General features: G+C 43.1%; 1 protein-coding gene and 1 long non-coding RNA gene across 5 annotated transcripts in view; one reads left to right on the top strand and one right to left on the bottom strand.

Moving 5' to 3' along the window:
* The window catches only part of LOC146687841 (neurocan core protein-like), a 108,161-nt gene that overhangs the window by 8,181 nt on the left and 79,471 nt on the right, over positions 1-20,509 (top strand). The gene's annotated exons all lie outside the window — the stretch shown is intronic.
* LOC146687842 (uncharacterized) overlaps positions 1-20,509 on the bottom strand; it is a 28,329-nt gene that overhangs the window by 5,589 nt on the left and 2,231 nt on the right. Inside the window, exons 1-3 of one of the 4 annotated variants that reach the window (XR_014916333.1) lie at positions 18,624-18,685; positions 12,112-12,203; positions 3,625-4,533 (exon numbers count right to left, since the gene is read on the bottom strand). This is a non-coding gene — a long non-coding RNA (uncharacterized LOC146687842). Of the gene's footprint in view, positions 1-3,624; positions 4,534-12,111; positions 12,204-14,840; positions 15,090-18,623; positions 18,686-20,509 lie in introns of those variants that run through there. The other 3 variants (XR_014916332.1, XR_014916334.1, XR_014916331.1) reach the window with 3 other exon arrangements.

Genomic DNA, 20,509 nt, shown 5'->3' with positions numbered 1-20,509 from the left:
GGGAAAATCCCAGTAGATCAACAGTTTCTGAAATACTCAGAGCAGGCTGTCTGGCACCAACAAGCATCTCCCCCATTCTGATGTTCGGTTTAAACTTCTACAGCTTGTCTTGACTACATCAAAATTCCTAAATGAACCAAGTTGCTGCCATATGATTGGCTGATTTGATTATTGTTGATTATTTGAGCAGCTGAACAGGTGTACTTAATGATCTGTATATAGTTGCAGTTTTCATCATCAGCTGGTCACTGGTTTTTGGCAAGTGTTAATCTAACAACAGTAAATACAGTTTTTTAGGGGACTAATCAGATCTGGATTAATACTAATTTTTAACATGGACATTGTAGATGTTCTTTTAAATCAGAAAACATTTCACAACATTTTTTTTTTCATAGTTTTGGACAATAATGAAGAAAGAAATTCCTGGCATGTGAATAAACGGTCTGAACCAGAGGACTCTGGATTTCCTCCATCATGGAAATGTGGAGTCTTGGTACAAAGCTGCAGTCAGTCAGCAAGAAACAAAGACAGGCACCACACTGGAGAGCCTGAGACCAACATGTCACTCAGAGAAGAAATGTCCCAGAGAGCAGAGATGTGGAGAGAAAAGGCTTCCAGACAACACAATCACACTTTCAGCAGGGGAGGTCTGACTTTAGGCGGCCTGTCTATCTGCCTGTCTGCTACTCTGCTGTGACTACAAGATGATGAAGGAGCGCTTGTCCAAGTCTACGCCCAGTCCTCTCTGAACAACCACACTGAGCTAATAATAGACGGCAGTGCTTATCAAACAGTCTCAAAACTTCATTTGCATCTTGCAAGACCCAGACAACAACCAGAGAGGCCCTACACACACACACACACACAGAGTCATGAACCAGACAACCCCTTCACTGGCCTTGACCCATGAACTCTAGGGTCCTCTTTCACCTGCTACGACAGCATTCATGCTGCCGAGGCTGTCTCGCCGGCAGCCGACTGTTCTGCATATCTGCTTGCTAGATTCCCACGCTCCGAGCTCAGACCTCCTGCACGGAGGACAATCACACTTTAAACACGGCTGTATTCATACAGGTAATTATGGAGATCAGTATTGTATCTGTGTCTGACTGTCTGACATTTGTGGGCCTCATGCACTGTCTTTACAGCTCAGTGCATACTATGGGGGGGTGGCGAGCTTTCCTTTTCCCTTCTTCCCTCTCAAATTGATCAGTCTGACTGGCACACACACAAAAAACCCTTTGATTCAGCACAGCACGGCGATCATGTATATTTCTAATAAACGTCTGTATTCTTTCACCATAAAACTCGGTCCGCTATCTTGCAAAGCGCTGGTCTCGTGTCGCCATTCCCCTTCCCACTATCCTCTGCATCCCTCTGTTTTGCTTGTTCCCTCTTCTCCAGCACATCAAGGGTAAACTCATGACTCGCCTCGCCTTTCTTTCCTCTTCCTGACTCTTTGCCGTTTGTCATTGGCTGAAAGCAGCTCCACATTGGCTGGACAGAAACGGTGATGCAACGAACACGAGGCTCCTGTGTAGTAGGGGTGTTTACGTGTTTTTTGTGAGAAACGGGCTCTGAGCACGCGTCTGCTGCTCTCCCACAAATAATGTGACCGCCAAACACGGACGGGCGCAACACTCTCTTCTCTCGTGTGATCATGCGAGGGAGACCTTCAAAAGACTGTGACTGAATTTGCCTCGCCGCGCAGCATATGGGCACCCTCGCCGTTCTATGCAAATGGCCGAAATGCAGACAAATCTGCACAAATGCAGACAAACTAAACTCCCCCCACCACCACCCTCCAGTGTCTCATTAATGGTTTCTCCTAAAACCAGACGCCCCCCTCATCAAATAATAACCTCTCCACTTACACCCCCGCCCCAACTCCATCTTCCCCTCCTGTGCACACCCCGCCAATCCCATCCTACAGTCTAGACCCCACAACCCTCTCCCAAACCAGACACCCCAAAATCTCCCCCACCCCAACCAACCCCAACCCACCCCCACGCCTCCTCCCTCTTCTCTCCTCAGCTCCCACGACCAGCAGACAGACCCTATGATTTGCGTGACCGCCATTTTGCTGCCCACAGTAGACCTAACTGTACTGGCGCAGCAGCAGCTGCCTTGATGGGCAAATGCAAATGCGAGCGCCGCATTGTTGCTTGAATTAACGGCCCCACCACCACTACCCCCCAACACCGAAAAACAAGACCTGCTCGATCAGATGCGACTACACAATGACGCAGTGCCGTAACTGTAATACAGAAAACGTGACATGTTCATTTACACAAAGCGGCTGTGAGGAGCTGTGCAGAATGCTATTATGCATGGTTACGGGATCAAACGCATTCTGTATCCCCCCCCCCCCCCGATTTTAGAAAAAGGTGCATTTCCAAAGTCTCAAATAGGTGCAGCTGAGGCGTCTCCCGTTTTTCATGCGATACTTCAAAGCTACAATCCGCCAGTCTTCAGGCGGCAATTTTTGTGCTGCGGCCTATTTATATTTTTCATCTGCAGCTCTTTTCTAGCAAAATCAGTCACCCCATGATTTGCTCAGTGCCATGGTAACCAGACACCCATGTGCATGAAAATGAGACTATTATGGTCTGTGTGTCTGGAGTTTGTTGGGCCTATGGATCCCTACTTAATTAGAGTCTGTGTGCATGTCTGAGCCTCTCTGTTTGCTTAATGCTTTCATCTGTGCATTATGTATGTCTGTGTGTAAAAAAAAAAAAAAAACCCCAACTGCGAGTGTGCATGCGTGACAGAGCGCGATCTGATTAAACAAAGCCCCAGCTTAATCTTTTGTACAGTGTCACATTTGCATGCGAGGGAATCACATGCAAGCAAGCGCACCATATGGCACAGTATGTCTAGACAGTTGATCTAGCATGGACCGAACACCTATCAAACACATTTCTGGGTGCGAATACTCGCACCTTGAAAGAAACCCCCCCCCCCCCCAAAACCCAAAAAGAAACGGCATGGAGTACGCTTTAAAACATCACTTCGCTCCTGCTCGCTTGTCGCCAACGTGTGCCTTCGTAGGATCAATTACCAGCTCATGCCGACGACGTGATGTTCGGAGGTTATGCAAATGCAATTAGCCTTGATTTGCATTCGACGACAACAGCTAACTGACGCACAGATGGCAGACAACGGGGATGCACTCGCCATTTTTTGGCAGAGGGAAAGACTGGCAGCCATTTTGTCTGAAGCTGTGCCCATCTGGATGGAAACAACCACGCCGCATTACTGTGACGACGACAGCAGTTTGGGAGATGTGGGTGCACACTGCTGCTGCTGCTGCTCGCAGCTCAAACACTCAAGGCCAAACATATACAGTCCATTTACACACACACACACACACACACACACACGGCTCTGTGATGTAGATAAGAATTATACAGCGAGAGTACAGATTGAAAGCACGAGTGGCATCTTATAATTAAAGAAACACCTCTTTTTTTTCACAGCTGTAATCCTAAATCGGCCTCAAAGGATGCCGAGTTACCATCTCTCCCTGTCACAGGCTATTTTAGGCAATGTGTGATGTAATGACAGCACATTCAGAGTAGTTCATAGAGTGGAAAATGTGAAGTGCTAAAGAGAGATACTTGCCATTTTACCATCTCCACTACAAGGTCTCTCTGCTCTATGATCTCCAGCCCTCTTTGCTGTTCAGTCAGTTTTTTTTAAACAGTCTGAAATTGAATAATAGACATCATGGAGAAAAAAAAAAGCTCATACTTCGTGTGCCAGTATTTCTTGTTTGAACAGACACGTGTCTACAGCTCACCATAGTAACAGCAAGCCAAGCGAGTGGTAGAGAAAATAAAGATCTGTCTCTTTGTCAAATGTAAAAACTAGTTGGGGGAATAAACAACGGGCGAGTCGAGGATGGAGAATGAGTCAAAAGTAGAGCTCCCGAACTGTGTTTTTTTTTTTATTTTGTTTTTTTTTTTATCAGCCCGAGGCAGGAGGTTGGGGGGATACGTCAATCTTATGATGGAAAAAAAAGGCAAGAGAAAGGAGCATCCCTCTTGGCAGTCTTTCAACGTTCTGGGCATTGGGTATTATTTGGGGAGAAATCCCCTTCAGCAGAACCACACACACAGCCAGTGGAGATTGGGACTGAGGTCCAGTCCAAGGAGCCAGGGCTGCAGCTGAGAGAACCACACAGGACCTGTCTTTTGGAGGTCTGCAGGCCCGTAGGCCACACACTTAAAACACAGGAAACCCCACTCAGAGCTGTGAAGGTTTTCTGTTTCATATTGATTTCTCCTGCATGCCGGTAGCTCCAGAGGTGATCTGAGCCTTTGGGGACCTTCTCCATCCTTCCCGGCCCACTCACTAGCTCCCCGCCTGGGCTTCACTGGCTCTACTGGACCCCTGGATGGAGGTACAAGCCACAGGAGGAGAGGAAGAAGACAAGAGCCCATGGCAATGATGATGAGCTGCGCCGGGTCTCTGAGTTCAGTCATCCAGCAGCCTTTATCCAGCCTTCCAACCACCCACCCTTGTTTCCATCTGAAAAAGGGAAAATAGAGAGTGCTTTTCAAAATCTCACCTTTGGCATTCAGCATCCCTCTGCTCAATGCAAATGCAAATGCAAACACTAACACTTTGATTAAAAATACGTGGGAAGAAAACGCCAACTTGCTCTTTTGTAACCCGCCCCAAGGCTCCCACTGCTGTACAGAAACAAATAAAAATTCTCAACATGCTGTATGAAAGACAGAAGCATCCATTTCTGTTCGTTTTTCTAAAATGTTATGCACAAATATGAATTTTTCACGTTAAAATCATTTACATTTAACCTTAACCGTGAGGAATTATTAACAACAGTACCAATATGCATGTAGAAATATTATAAAAGTATTCTGAAACCTGTTATCATGCTAATACGCTATAATCCTTTGTGCTTCTTTGTTCTTTTCTTTAAAAAATAAGAATTGAAGGAGCCTCCCCGAGTAACCTGCACACACTGGCCCTAGTTTCTATCAGCTGAGAGACTCAGCTCGGTGTGTTCTCCTGGAAAACGATTAACACAGTTATAGCCAGTCATGGGATAGTTTGCTAGGGAATTTAAGTTTACAGTAATGTGCGTGTTTTCATCATATAATGGAAGGAGCAACGGGAGTAGCCCAGCGAGCCGGAGGAAGATTCAGACACAATGCAGCCATTGAGAGAGTTCAGACATGGGTGTTAACTCGCCATTCCTTCACACACAATAGGGGCCCCCACTACAGCCAGCATAGGGCACAATGTTGGTTCAGGGCAGCCCTCCACCCAGTGACAAAGAAAAGAGCTGCATTATCAAGATGGGAGGAGAAGGAAGGGTGAGGGGGTGCAGGAGGAGAGAGACAAACAGGAGATTGAGGGATATTTGTGTATGAGGAGGGAGGTAGAGAAGCAGAGGGGAGGCCCTGCGACCCATGGCTTTGGACTTGAGGAACAAAACAGCGAGACGTCACCAACGTCAGCATCAGACGTTCCATCTATTTTCCGTCCCGCTCGCATGTTGTCAATTTTATGAGCGAGCACCGTGAAGAAGCTATTCGCGCATTTACAGTGGTGCAAAATATGATGTGGGAAAAGCAAAGACTACTAACAGATGGTTTATTCCGAATCCCATGAAACGACTTTCAAAGCATGAATTAAAGACGCCACATTAGAAATATTTGTGCTAACTGATATTTTGCAGTGTGCAATTTACTAAGGATGCCTGGTTCTGTATTTCATTTGTAGGAGAATTAATGAGGAGAAATAATAGCGTGATTCAGCCTCTGCTTCGGAGCGGTTAATATGTAGAACATATGTTCTTCTTGTTAGTTAATCGCTGTGAAGAAGAGCCTGGAAAGAAGCAGATCTGTCTTTGATCACACATATGTGGTTATGGGGTTTGTCTAGTATATTATTTAAATATAAATAATGCAATTTTTTTGGGTTCCTGTCAAAAATATGCTTGGGACATTTTCAAGAAATAGATGGAGCCATACTGAACAAACCACACATAGCCAGTACCAAGCCAGGATAGCAAGCTGTATTTTGGGGATTTGCAGACTATTATATTATATTATATTATATTATATTATATTATATTATATTATATTATATGCTTGGTGGATCCATATAAACTAACGCAAAAGTTCTTTAATGGTTTCGTATTATGGGCTTCTCTTATTCATGTTTTTATTTTCTTTCCTTTTTTTAACATCTATTGGACAATAAAGTAGAGAATAAACAGGAAAGTAGGAGAGAGAGCAAGAGGGTTGACAAGCAGGAAAGCATTCAGGGTGGAACTGAAGCCAGACCTCTGCAGTCTTTTGGTATACGTGTTCAACCAAAGCCATAGAGGTGCCTCATTATTCAGGTTTTCAGTGGCATGCTCTGGTGATACATACTAACCCAGCAAACAGTTTGTGCATTCATTTTTTTTAAAATAAAACACATTACTGAATAAAATGTACACTTCACTTTACATTTAACATATAACTGCAACGCCCCTCGTCTGTTTTTGCCTGGTGACCTTATTTCCACATTTCTTCCACCGTGTCCCTGTCAGACTCTTCATACAAATTTTACCAACTGGTAATAAAAGCAGCAGCATTTTTGATGCAGGTGCATTTTAACTACATCCAACTCCCCCCCCCCCCCCCCCCATTTTTTTTTTTTTCATTGGATCTGAAGGACCAAATTGTTTGCCTGCTTTTGTTTGTTCCAGTGAAACTCAGAGATGAATTTGATGTACAGTATGTGCATGAAATGAAGGACATGGGAATTTATCTGCACTTTAATGGCTTCATATTTGCAGCAGAGAGCAGGAATCACATCATCTCCAACGACTTCAGCATTTTTGAAACATCTTTAGTGGTCATCCAAAGACTGTATAACAAGCATTTGCTCGTTCTGAGTTGCTTGTTATACACTCTGCATGGTTGTAAGGGAGCACTGTTTTGGGAGTGAAGCTGACAGCGTTAACAATCCGTTGGTAATGTAGGTGTAAAAGCTTTTATTCTACCTTCCTTTTCCCAGACAGGTAAAAATCTCCTGCAAAACAAAGGGGCGACTTCTGCTTAAAATGTATAAAGGAAACTATCAGTTTGACAGTGTTTAAGGCCAGCAGGCTGTATAGGTGGTGACGAGGTAGTGGGGCTGGGGGTGGAGGAGTAGTTGGAAAATGTTTATGGTGATCCTGTGTCTCTCTGGGAGCCTAATAGGATCCCATGGCTGGAGTGAGAGCTCATTGTGCCAGTGTAAAGGATTACACTGCTAAACTGGTAAAACAGGGGAAAAAGCCCAAACACTCTCTACCTCCTATGGAGAGGCAACGAACCATCCAACAATGAGAGGGGAGAGTATACTGGGAGCTGACTCATTTCATCAACAGAGAAAGCGACCCAAGGAAAGGGAAGTATCGGAGGAACTGTGACAGAGGGGGGAAAAAAGACCGGGCAGTTCATTTAGCTGTATGTACAGAAACAAAAGTGACTGCAAATGGAGGGAGGGATGACAAAAAAAACAGAAAGGAAGGGGCAGGGGGGCTGCTTGGATGACAGTTTCAGTATTCGAGGGTAAAATGGGCAAATGATGTCTGTCTTGCTTGTCTGTCTGCATCCTGAGTGACAGTTTACAATCTCTGAGGCAGCAGGCAGGCCCAGCAGGTCGGCTCTTTGGCTCCATACAATCCCTCATTTCCTAACCTATTTTTTCCTCTCTCTGCCGTCTACCCTCCACCTTCAGCTCTCGTCTGTTTCCAGCCATTTCTAATCTCCTCCACTCTGCCACCACAGCCACTACCTTCACTCTGCATATATATATGTATGTCTATGTGTATATATATATTTTTTATTTCCACAATTTTTTAGTTGATCGCCAGTTAATTGAATCATTACGTTGACTGAGCCTTCCGTCGTTGTTTCTTTCTGACTTCACCACAAAAAGACTAATACTCTGCAACAATAATGCCCTCTCCTCTTTATGGAACTAGCTTGCAGGCTTTTTCTTGCCCTTTGACGCAAACGATGACCTGAATCAGTCCCTCACTGCACCTGCCTCACATTCATCCAGTAACTGTTTACAGACGACTTTCTTGGAGCTACGATCATGCTGAACTGGTAGATTAATTTTCAGCAAACATTTGCTTGCTTTTGGATTCTCTGCTCGCTTTAGTGTCTTATATAAATATATATTTGTTAAAAATCCCCAAAGGGTTTTTATTTTCATCGCAAAATTTGAAAGCACAGGAAATCCTCCGAACATCTGATGAGCATGATGACCCAGCATATTTCCTGCAGTTTTCATGTACAGCACACACATACAACATTATTCTCATCTCATTTGCTGTTCAAATGGAAACCACGCCGGGCACAAATGCATCATTTGCATCCTGCAACCTGCCAGGCTGACAGACTCCTCTCTCTCTCTCCTCCTTCGCTGTCTTCATCTCTTCCCTTCCTTCAAAGGCTGCTGAGGATGTATTCAAACAGCAGGATACACACTCAGCTAACAAACCTCATTAAGGGCCCATACACACTTTCTCAATGCTTACACTAGCTGTCACACATCCTCTCTCAATGCACACACTGGTGGCCACACTGACCACGACAAAGCATCTTTACAGAGCTAATTAGAAGGGTCCCCCTCTCTATTTGAAACTCATCTGAATAGGAGGGAACATGATAATGAGGAGGGGAGGACGAGATAGAGGAGGGAGGGACAGTTGGGGTGAAAAAGGAAAAAAGGGGCGAAGGAGAGAGAGGGAGAGAGGATGCATGGTGATTTGTTTGCGGGGATGGTGGGCATGTTTTTTCGTGGCGTGGAATTAAAGTGAGGAGCCCGTGCAAGCAGGGGGAACCGAATTAGTGTGACACTGCTCAGAAGCAGCGACGGAGACGAACGGGGAGGGAAGTGAGTGCTGCACCATTTTGATTGGTGTGCCAGTATCTGGAGAGAGAGATAGAAAGAAGCCATGGGTGGGACCCTAGCTTCATCGGGAAGGAGGTAAAAAGAGCAGCCGCTGCCACGGACGGCATTTCAGAGAGGTTTACATGAACTCATGATCAAACTAACTGACACATGCAACACAAAATGTGGGGTAAAGAGGCACCAGATGATCACCTGAATTAAAGGGAATTATTTTCATTCCTTTTTCTGATTATAATTATTTATCTGTTATTCATCAGATAACATTTTGTATTTACTGAGGGACAAAACGTCGCATTGAGGTTAAGCTCTAAAATGATCCTCAAAAGCTGCTTCATCTCTCTGTAAACTTTTCCCCATTTGTGCTTTTTTTCCTTTTGTTTCTCTGAAGCATCTCTCTCTTTGTGCGTGTGTGTGCAGACAATGCCAAGTTGACAGTTAAGGTCTCAGATCAAGTTTGTCTCTGGAGCCTGTGTGAGTGGACATATCAGAAGCTGCACAAGAGCTCTATCAGAGCTTTCCATCATAGTAAATAAAATAAAAAAAGCTTTTTAAAAATATTAGAATTAAACTACTCGAAAACAAACAACGCTCAAACAAGATCACAATGTGAGTATGAAGGGAAAGAAATCCAGGCTCCCTTCAATGCTCAGCAGAATTTTAAGTTCAAGTTGAAGTTATGACCTAATTGTTCTCTCATCAAGGCCCAGTGGCCCCTTGATGGGAGTGCAAAGCATTCTGGGAGAATAGCAGGTGTCCCCGTGTCGCAGAGCTTCCCAGACAGCTTGTTAATTTGCACAACTTTTGCAAATTAACAAGCTCTCTGCTGTATGTGTGTGTGCATGCGTGTGCATGTATGTGTGTATATATTAGCGATGGGACTTGACCCTAGCGAGCTGCGGCAGTGTTTCGCGTCTTGCTGGGCGTGGGAAAAAGACGGGACCCCTTTTCACAGCTGCCTGGCCGAGGCCTGGGCTGCTGGGGCCCCCTTCACACACACACACACACACACACACCCTGGTTCCCCCTTGTTCAAGATCCCCCCCAACTCTCACACACACACACACACACACACACACACACACACACACACACACACACACACACACACACACACACACACACACACACCAACCCTTCTCCTCCTTCTATCCCATTCAGGCTCCAGCCTACTGGCTTTCAAAAGCAGGACCCCCTTCCCAGCCCTTCATAAATACATCTCATTATTCAAGCCCTAGTTTGCATAGGGATTCCAAAGAGATCTCCACTCTGCTCGCGAGGCCTGAAGCCTCTCAGCCTTTTGGACCGCACAAGTGCAAATTTCGACTTAGTAATCTCCCTGTGTTAATATTTGTTTTAAAACGATGTGCGCACACTTTCAAAATTCTTTCACCAACATTGAAACGCATATTTTTTCCCTTTCTTTCTTTTTTTTCTTTTCTTTTTCTTTTTAGTTTTTGCATCCGACTTAAAATTTCTAATTTGTCTCAGAAATTATGGAAAAATCTGTAGAAACTAAAGCCAGTGAAAAGAGAGTTTAGCATGACTATTAGCAAGTGCTTGTCTGTGTTCCATCTGCCACGGGCTATTGTACAGTACTACACACACACACACACACACACACACACACTTCAGACCCTGTACAATACCACCCCCCACCCCCATTCACCATTCACTGCAATGCATTACTGCAGAGATTTATCTCCTATCAGCCTGTATAATACTGAGGTTATAATTTACATCCACTTTAGAAAACAGCAGCACAGGCCGCTCCTTGCATATGCTAATGTAAAGCTTGGGAAAATCTGGGCGATTCAAAGAACTCCATCCTAAATTTGAATAACTGAGCTTTCCATTGAGCTTCAAGGTTGTGGAACCACGAAGATTTGACCTTGCTAACAATATGTACTTACCGTTTAATTCCTTATTCTCGACTATTTAAGAGGGAATTGGAGGGAACGCTCTGACGGCCTTAAAGCCAGGAATGTTTCTGTTTCCATCTTGCTCCAATAACTGCAATTATATCATTTTTTTTTTTTGGTTATGTTTCTCAGCAGCCTTAAAATGATCTATTTTTTCAATAATCTTTAACCTTATGAGTCACTCTACAGTTTTCACTTAATGCTGCTGCTAAAACCGAATTATGCATATGCTATAGCTTTATGCTGATCGATGCTTTGCTCCCAGCAATCAGAGATTTTTGGATGAAGGGGAGGGTGGCTCATCAAGGCATTAGGGGCAAAAAGGACAGAGCCACCCAAACACTCTTTCCACATGAGCAGGTCCAAACCTTGGGTGAGCCCTACGCCTCCGCTCTCCTAACGGGATAAAGAACCGCAGCAAAGATTACACGGCAACCTCCCCTGCACCTACCACACACTCCACCTGACAAATAGGATCATAGTGTTTAAAGGGATAAAACGCTGAATGTATGAGAATGAAAAGAGAGTTGTGAGTGCGTGCATGCGTGTGTGTCTAAGTGTGAGAATGATGGAGGGGAAAGGGGGGAGGAGGGGGTGATATACGACGTAAAAAATGTTAATACTTCAAAGGAAGAAAAGAAATGATGGAATTCAACATGGAGGTCCTACTTCACTCGCTTAGATCGGGCCATTTGCACTCTCTCATAGCTGCAGGCCACAGTCTACGGCTGTTACAACCTGTATGCATATTCCTGCATATATGTGAAAGGTATAAAACTGACATTTACACAAAATAAAAATGGCAGTAAATGTGTCTCCTAATGCCCCTTTTGCTTTGAAAGGGTTTATGAGAATTATAGCAACACACTTAAAAAAATCACATTTGATACTAAATAATAAAAATAATATATATATTTTTAAGTATTTCAAAATTCAGGCTTAGTCTGTGTCTCTTTCTGGCTTTTTCACACCCACACACAGCCCACTATGGTCACACAGCTCAACAAAATATGGACAACAATCAACCACCAGCAAAGCTCCATCGCTGGCTGATGAATCTAGATGCAAAACTTTCTGAAAGCCTCCAGCATCTTCTGGTTTGACCTCTTGGATTCACTCTTAAAGCTACCCAAGCTGCATAAGACAAAAAGATGCACGCTTGCTTCTGCGCTTCGCAACCCTGTCGTGGGTTGTTACCGATATGGAAGCAAACAACGTCGGCGTTCATCATGCACGTCTTCCTATTTTGTGTATTCACCTGCAGGCTGATTGCTGCTCCTCATCTTGTCTGGTGGCAGCTTGACTTCATTGTGAGGTGATAAATAAGGGGCTGAAATTCCCGGCATTTTTCTTCAAAGATAAAAGAAAGGAAAATCAGTTAGCAGTGATTTAGAGGCAGTGGATGAAAACACGAGGCAGGAGAAGAAAGGAATGCATTGTGTTTGTTAACCATACAGCTAAGATCAATCTCTAAAACTTGTTTACTTCCTTGTATTTTTCCTCTGTGCACTTTACATTATTTTGCCTCGTTGCAAGGTTAAATCTATTTTGTGCTGCGCATACTGTAAACTATAAATGTAAGATGTCATGGACAAGTTACACAAAGTATTTCTAGTGAAGGAACTATACCACAAAGCAAAGCTATGCATGATGTTTTATCAGCACTGCATCACAGTTGCTAAGCTACGGAAATGCAGAATGAGACATAAAAAATAGCGCATAAAATAACAGGAGAGTAGGTTAGAAATTTTTAAAGAACATCACAGAAAGACTCATATGACATATTAATCCCTTTTTTGGGCATAAATGGAGAACATGGAGGTCAAATCGTGTATACTTCCTCAACCAGGCAAATGTCAACAACCCAGATGCACAAACATGGACACACACACACACACACACACACATACCATTTGAGCTGTCTTGTCTAACGGCGCACATCAAATATTGTCAGTCATGGTCTAAATAGAGCATGCAGGGACTTCAGGGATATTCAGTCATCTCTGAGGCTTGCTGATTCTGCTCTAAGAATAGATCAAACTCTGAGCCGATGTCCTATTTAGTTCTTATCTAACAGGCGAACACAAAAATAATCCACCCTGCGAAACACAGATTCAAACATATCTGCCTCATCTAACTTGGATTTGAGTCGAAAGCCTGTTCAAAATACACTGAAGAGGGCCGGGTACAGCCCAGTCTCTGAATGACTGATGCGGCGGGATGTTGATGTGTTGCACCTGCAGGTTCTGGTTGGGTAGCAAAGAACCAAACAACCCACAGTTATGTGATGGAAAAACACCGATAGCAGGTAGCACACAGCAGTTCAGTCCTGCACTTTCTCCCAAGTACTCCACTAGCTGGGCTTCATCTTGCACACCGAGTGGTGTGCATGTACATCCAATTATACATCACACTCCTAATGTCAAGTTAATTACAGCCATGGGACATCACTTAGGCTACACTGCTCATACAGGAAATACACTTGGAGTATTAGAGGAGTCAGAGAGTCTGCAGGATGCAGCTCTGCAGGATAAATTCACACTGTGTAATTATGCCTTGAAATGCAGGCTACAGCAACTTCTGGGCCTACAACACATTGCCATAACTATCATGTGAGATCTCAGAAAGCGATCTGATGCTGCTGGTGCTGCCAACACCGTCACGTGAGCTCTGGATTGGCCAATCATGTGAAGCCTTTAACTATTTCTGTCTCACCCCTCAAGATATTACTGTTTTAACACCCACACAGTTGTGACAACTACACACTAGCATGCGGTGTGGATTTGGAGAACGATTTCTCCACATGCGTGTCTCCCTCGTGCCTCAAAGTTGAACGAAACGCTGATATATTGATGCCCAACAGGCCCCTGCATCACCGCGATACCCACGCCACGAGCCCCCCCCTAAAAAAAATACAGAAGCAACATTCACGCCCTCGCAAGCTCCAGAGAGCCAGCAGCTCTGCACAAGAGGTGGACTGCCACAGCTACAATCACGCAGGTGCTGTTTTCCACCCGCCCCTTCCACCACTCCTCCTCAGCGGCGGCAGCCGCGGCGGTCAGCCTCCCTCAGCATCCGTCCCTCCCGCTTCCTCCTGCTGTTGCCCGCCCCGGCATCGTTTCCTCCTCCTCCTCCTCCTCCTCCATGCCGAGCGAGAGGACCCCGCGGCTCCGAAGTGCTCGGCGTCAGTTCGTACTTTCGGTTCTCTAGCTTTATGAAATTAAAACTCATACAGCTAGATAACCAAAGACACAAACTAACCCGTCGTCTCTTAAAGGGGCCGCCTCTCCGACACACGGGAGAAAACAGAGGGCAGAAAGAGAGAGAGGGGGGGCAGAGAGAGAGAGAGAGAGAGAGAGAGAGAGAGAGCCTGCTTGTGGTCTCATTGGACTGAGAGATCCTCACACACACTCACACTCTGAGTGAGAGAGAGAGAGAAAGGAAGATGCTCAACATATCAGAAATATTCATGAATTTATTTATTAGGATTTAGAGGAGAAACACGGTTAAAACACGACTTTAACACAAACGCTCACTTCTACACACACACGGTGACTGACAGCTTAGCAGGCTGTAGGCCTGATAGATCTTTAACCTTAACTATGCCCACAGTCAAGTATCACCACAAGTTGGTTAGATACTCAACCAGCGTTTTGTTTCGCACAGTATCTTAAGCCCATGCAGCAGTGATATGCACACAGCTTATTTCTTCATCCACTCCCATTTACCAAGCAATGTATTTTTTTAATGAGTTTGAGCACCTTTGTTGTGCACACTGTCACACGCATGGGCCCTTTAACGTAAACCTTAACAAACGGTTTTCTATTGTAGTGTCACAGCTTCAGTTTATATTTCTGCAAACACGCTGACAGCGTCAGAATCATTGCGATGGATGAAGGCACACAGAAGCAAGTTAAAGACGCAAACACACACGGCACCTCAAGTTATAATCAGTTACACCAGTCACAAAGCCAGCATCCTACTTACTTGCACACCAGGCTAACTCCACTCCACCAGTCCATATCCTCCAAATATTTCAAATTCCACCCTGGGGTTTTAATTCACCTGTGCGTCTAGGTTTAATCGCATCCGAGAGGAAATAGCGCAAAAGCTCGGATACTCGAGACTACAGAGTGTCCACCCTCCTTCTCTCCCTGTCTCTTTGTGGATTTTGCAAAGGACCGACACGATGTCCTCTCCCTCACACGTGCAGGCTGCGACTGACAAGTGCGGAGAGCCCACGGTGTGCAGAGGGGATAAACTCCGCCTCAGAGAGAAAGAGCGAGAGAGGGAGAGAGAGAGGGAGAGAGGGCGCGAATCCGAAATTATTAAAGCCAAATCAGAAATGAATGCAGGTGCGTGTCAATCAGGAGCTGATTCCTCCAATTATACTCATTATCCATGGGCGTAAAATAGAGAGACGAACGCATCAATTATTTCTAAGAGCAAGATGCAGATGGAGCTGCATGGGTCAAACCTGACCTTTCACAGGCTGTATTTTTGAGAACTCAATTATAGATGTTTAAAACTTCCCCGTATTCATAATTTAATGTGTGGAGAAAAAATAAGGAGAGGACTGCTTCCCTCCCCTTTTTTTTTGAGCTTTATAATTCGGTTCGGGGAGCGTAATGGGAGCACAAACTTCCTAAATTCATTTACTCCTTACGACTATTCTGGAAGGTTTAAAGCTTGATTTGAGCTGTTAATTCATATAATCAGTCAGGAACAAAAGATAACTCGCAAAAACACAACTGATTTGGTGTCAGGGAAAGTGACTCGGTAAGATGCAAGGTGTTAATCCAAATGCTAGTTGTGTGTCCAGTTAGGCTTCCTCTGCTGTGCGCATTAAATAGCACACCACACACGTGATTATACATTTTATTGTATGGCAGCAGTTGGGAAATAAACCCAATTAGTCGTCGTACAGTCTCGTTACTGTATCATGTGACCTGATGGTGAGTGCAAACATTTTTATTACGTTATTATGACACAGTTCGGTCAGTGCGCACACCAACAGTAACATGTTAGAGGATTTAAACGAGACTCCACAGAGTTAAGAAAATGTTACAATACAATCTCTTGTTTTATTTCAAGACTATAGAAGCTCGCTGTTGAGGCACCGAGCAGAGGAATTCAGGGTTTTTTTGTACTGGCTGCAGAAAGAAAAAGGGTTCACGCCGAGCTAAATCCTGATAGTATTCAGGCTTATCGAGTGCGATATATTATGATGTGAGTGATACCCGGGCTGTGGAGATGAGATAGCGAGAACGATAAGAATCACGCCCTTTGAAAGAAGAAGCCAATGGCAGAGACAAGACCCGGATAGCAACTTGTAATATAACCCAAAGTTTGAAAGGATATTTAAAAAGCTGCTGGAATCTGTGTGTTTGTGTGTGTGTGTGTGTGTGTGTGTGTGTGTGTGTGTGTGTGTGTGTGTGTGTGTGAGAGAGAGAGAGAGAGAGAGAGAGAGAGAGAGAGAGAGACATGCATTGCTTGTGTTGTGGGGACCCAAATCATAAAGACTTGTCGTTCTTATGTAGGGACAAAAATCAAGTCCCCATGACGCAAATAAGGTGAACCCGTATCTTAAGGTTAAAGTGAAGGTCAGGGTTACGCATGTAGTAGGTGAGGCTAGTTAAAAAGTTAATGCAAGTCATTGTAATGTCCTCTGAAGACATGGATATAGGGATGCACGTGTGTGTGTGTGTGTGTGTGTGTGTGTGTGTGTGTGTGTGTGTGTGTGTGTGTGTGTGTGTGTGTGTAAACCAATAAAAGAGCAGGGAGCTACAGTCCAGGTTTTCAAACGAAGCTTGCATCAGATAGCAGTTACACAGGCCTATCTGATTATTGCGCATGGGCAATCTGTTAGTATCATGGAGGTGCAGCTCTGCTGTCAGGCTGCAGCACAGGTCGGACTTTACTGTATGAATCCTATTCTACTCTGCATCATTTATAAATAGATGGCCTCCGTTATAATGCATCCGAGCTTGTGCAGCACATAGTGCATTGGCGCGGTTAAAAACAAAAATCAAAACACGAGAAAGCCTGCATACAAAGCACATTTACAAATATTCTTTCAACATTAGAATTAGCACGGTCATCATTGCACCTGAGCATGCGTGACCAAGTCCTGGAGGACACGTGCTTCCCAACATCAGTTGCACCTGCTTGTAAAATATGTAACCTCCACTTCTGGCACCCATAAAGAAAAATATGAGATAACGTGTGTGTTGGAAAGCATCACACTCGATCACACAATCACCAATGTCAAAAACTGTTAAAAATAAAATAAAAATATCAGAATATGTAGGTCTTGATATCACCTGTTTGTTTTCCACGGTTAAAGAAATAATAATAGTAATAGTATTAAAACCTTTTAATGGTGACGGATCTACTTAAAACAGCTGCCAAATAATTTAAAATGTTTTTGGTTAAAAAGAAACATTTTTTTTTACATTCTAGTTTTAATGTTCACAAACGTCACCCACGGTCACAATTCCTGCTCTGAACATTTGAACAATATGTTGAAAGGTGTGTGTGTGTGTGTGTGTGTGTGTGTGTGTGTGTGTGTGTGTGTGTGTGTGCCTGGAAAGATTTTCCCACAAACAAGTGACAGGGAAAATTTGCCCCCACTCCCACCGCCCCCACCTCCCATCTCAAAAAAGAAAAAAAAAGAAAGAAAGAAAAAAAAAAGAGAGAAAAAGAAGTCAACATCAAGTTCAACAACGTGCCGGAGAGAAATTTACATGACAATCAGGTCTGGGATCCTCCAAGTCTCCCCCTCTCCCTCCAGCCCCGCACAACAGAGTCTGGCGTCAGCCCCGCTACACTTTCCCAGGCTCACAACAATATCTCCCTGCTGAACTCTGCACTGCAGCGCTGCCTGGGGCCTCCACCTCCTCCCCAACCTCCTCCTCCCTCCCTACTACCACATGAATACTTCTTACATGAGCACATGGCAGCGGAGACCCTCATTAAATATTCCGGAGTTTGCGTTAACTTTGAAGCGAGCGAGCTGAGGTTCATCCCTGCACGATGGGAGCAAAATGTCCAATCTTTAAAGATTAATTTACAGTAAATATTAGGTGATCGGGAGGCCTTATTATGCATTATTAGTATTTTTGGACTATATAAGTCAGTTGATGCTAATATAAAATCTCAATCACAGTTCTCTTATAAATTTAGATAATTAAGCAAAAATAAATTTTAGACGGATAAAGAAAAAAAATAGAATAATATGCAACTCGGTGCTTTTGAAATAAAAAAAATATATCTGGTAACACACACACACACACACACACACACACACACACACACACACACACACACACACACACACACACACACACACACACACACACACACAGATATGTATTTTTCTTGTGGAAGTGAAAGCAACACACTGAAAAGGAGAATTAAAGACATTTCCAGTGAAGCACAAAATAACGTCCACCACGCTGCACCTGCATCACTGTCAAAATATAAAAGGCTATTACAAATCACTTGAACGCAATCCAACACTTACATCCACATAGATCGGCTGCATTTAAAAAAAGAAAAGAAAAAACCTTTTCGGGAGCAATAATTCGCCGCAGAAATGCACTCATTCAAATAATCTGGGCTCCACATTTACATACGTACATATATAAATATATCGCCCACTTTCTGCCAGCACCATAACTACAAACTGCAAATCTTATGTCTTTTAGCTGCTACATAAACGGATGACTTCCTGACATGCTATGCAGGGGGAAAAAAATCCTCTCTTACCGGATAAAGCGGGTCAGACACGAGTGTAAGAGCTGCGGCTGCAGACAGCGAGAGAGGCGAAAGGAGGGAGGGTGATAATGAGGAAGAGGAGGAGGAGGGAATACAGCCGGCCCAGAGCCTATCAAATTTGTCAAACAGAGGCCTATAATATATATCTATATATTAATTTATTATTGGTGGGGGGGAATAAACGAGAAAATAAAAGCGCTCCAAATCAGGTTACTGATTGATTTATCTTGAAATAGAAATCAGGATCACATCCAGAAAATAACTGCAATTAAAAGTGTGATGATGAGGATGTTTTGAATAAGCAGGGTGATGTAAAGCATCGGTACACGTCAGTGTGGCTAAACAACCACCGGTTTAGAAGCTGGGCTGAACGTATTTTCCTGCATAGAAGATATATCTATATATCTATATCTCTCTATATATATCTATATAGATATCTATATAGATATATATAGAGAGATATATCTATATAGATATCTATATATATCTATATAGATATCTATATAGATATATGAAACAGAAGCCTAATTAATTGTGTGTGTTTCCCTCTCTTTGTTCTAACGGTTTGATTTTTGTTGTATACGGCTGAAAAAGGACACTCCACTCTTAGACTGGGCTGAGTCTAGATCTAGTTTTTAGTCTCTCCATCATGTGCATTTACAATATTATACCATGAAAGAGTGGATGGTTATGCAAAACCTCTTAAAACATAAAGGACCATTGTTGTCTCTTTGTTTTATAGTGGTAAATGACTGAAACAGATTGTATCCAGCGATAAGGTTAAAGCAGGAAAATAAATCCAAAGCACTGTATGATGTAGTTAATCTTTACAAAAATGCATTCTGGGTATTCAAGTGTTTCCAGCCTGTTTATGATGGAGCTATAACAGCCACGGATGCGCTCTCCTTTGGAATAATGAATTTTTATTAGCTGCTACTCACCAACTCTAACTGACTGTAGCTTGTGAATTTTAACCTTCTGGATCTTAAAATGCGAACGACATGCTGCAGGCTCGTGTTTAGAAGGCACATGTGTACAGCAAAGCAGCTTAAAGTGAAAACGCAAAGACTGCAGGACGAAACAGCGACACACTTTGGCGAGAAACGAGACGATCGCCTCGTGAAAATGTGTCCACAGTCCACGACCAGTTTTTGTTGGGTTTTATTAGAATATTGATCGAATGTGTGAAGCCTGTCCGTGTGCGCTTCTTGAAACATAGAAATAGATAAAAGGGAAAGCAAGAGAGAAACATAAAGCTTGTTTTTTTAGCTGAAGACTCAACCTACATATTCAAATGAAAAGAAGACAAAAATATATTCAGATTGAATTTAATTGCTAAAAATCTACATTTTGAATTTTAAAAAAATGAATATTTTAATTGTAGAAAAAGTTGCAGACTGCTGACGTGGTGAAAACAACGCTTGTAGGAAATAAAACATACAGCTAAAACTGTCTTTGCATAATATTTCCTTTGTAAACTGCAGTTACAACAAATTATTTTATTAGATGTAATTTCATATAGTAGCATTAAAGAATGCTCAATAATCGTAATTTTACCTTTTCAGATAAGTAAACGTGATGAAAGTCAAAGTGAAAAATGCTAAAATGCTAAGTTAAAGTTAAAGGGTTAAAGTGTCTCACTCTGTAAATGTTCCACTTCTTCTTCTACTACTACTACTACTACTATTATTATTATTATTATTATTATTATTATTATTATTATTATTATTGTTAATATGTATTTATTTCTCCTTTATTCGTCATACAGTTATGTAGAAAGTGTAAATATTTATATTGATTCTTTATGGGATTATTTACAGAAAACAGTGTGTGTTTGAATTCAATGATGTTTCAGATTATTGAACTGAAACTGCTTC

This window comes from Copadichromis virginalis, linkage group LG18, assembly GCF_057382275.1.
Source record: "Copadichromis virginalis isolate Kocher_CV1m ecotype Utaka linkage group LG18, C_Virginalis_male_GT1.1, whole genome shotgun sequence".
Taxonomy (NCBI): domain Eukaryota; kingdom Metazoa; phylum Chordata; class Actinopteri; order Cichliformes; family Cichlidae; genus Copadichromis; species Copadichromis virginalis.
This window is presented reverse-complemented; position numbering and strand designations above follow the sequence as displayed.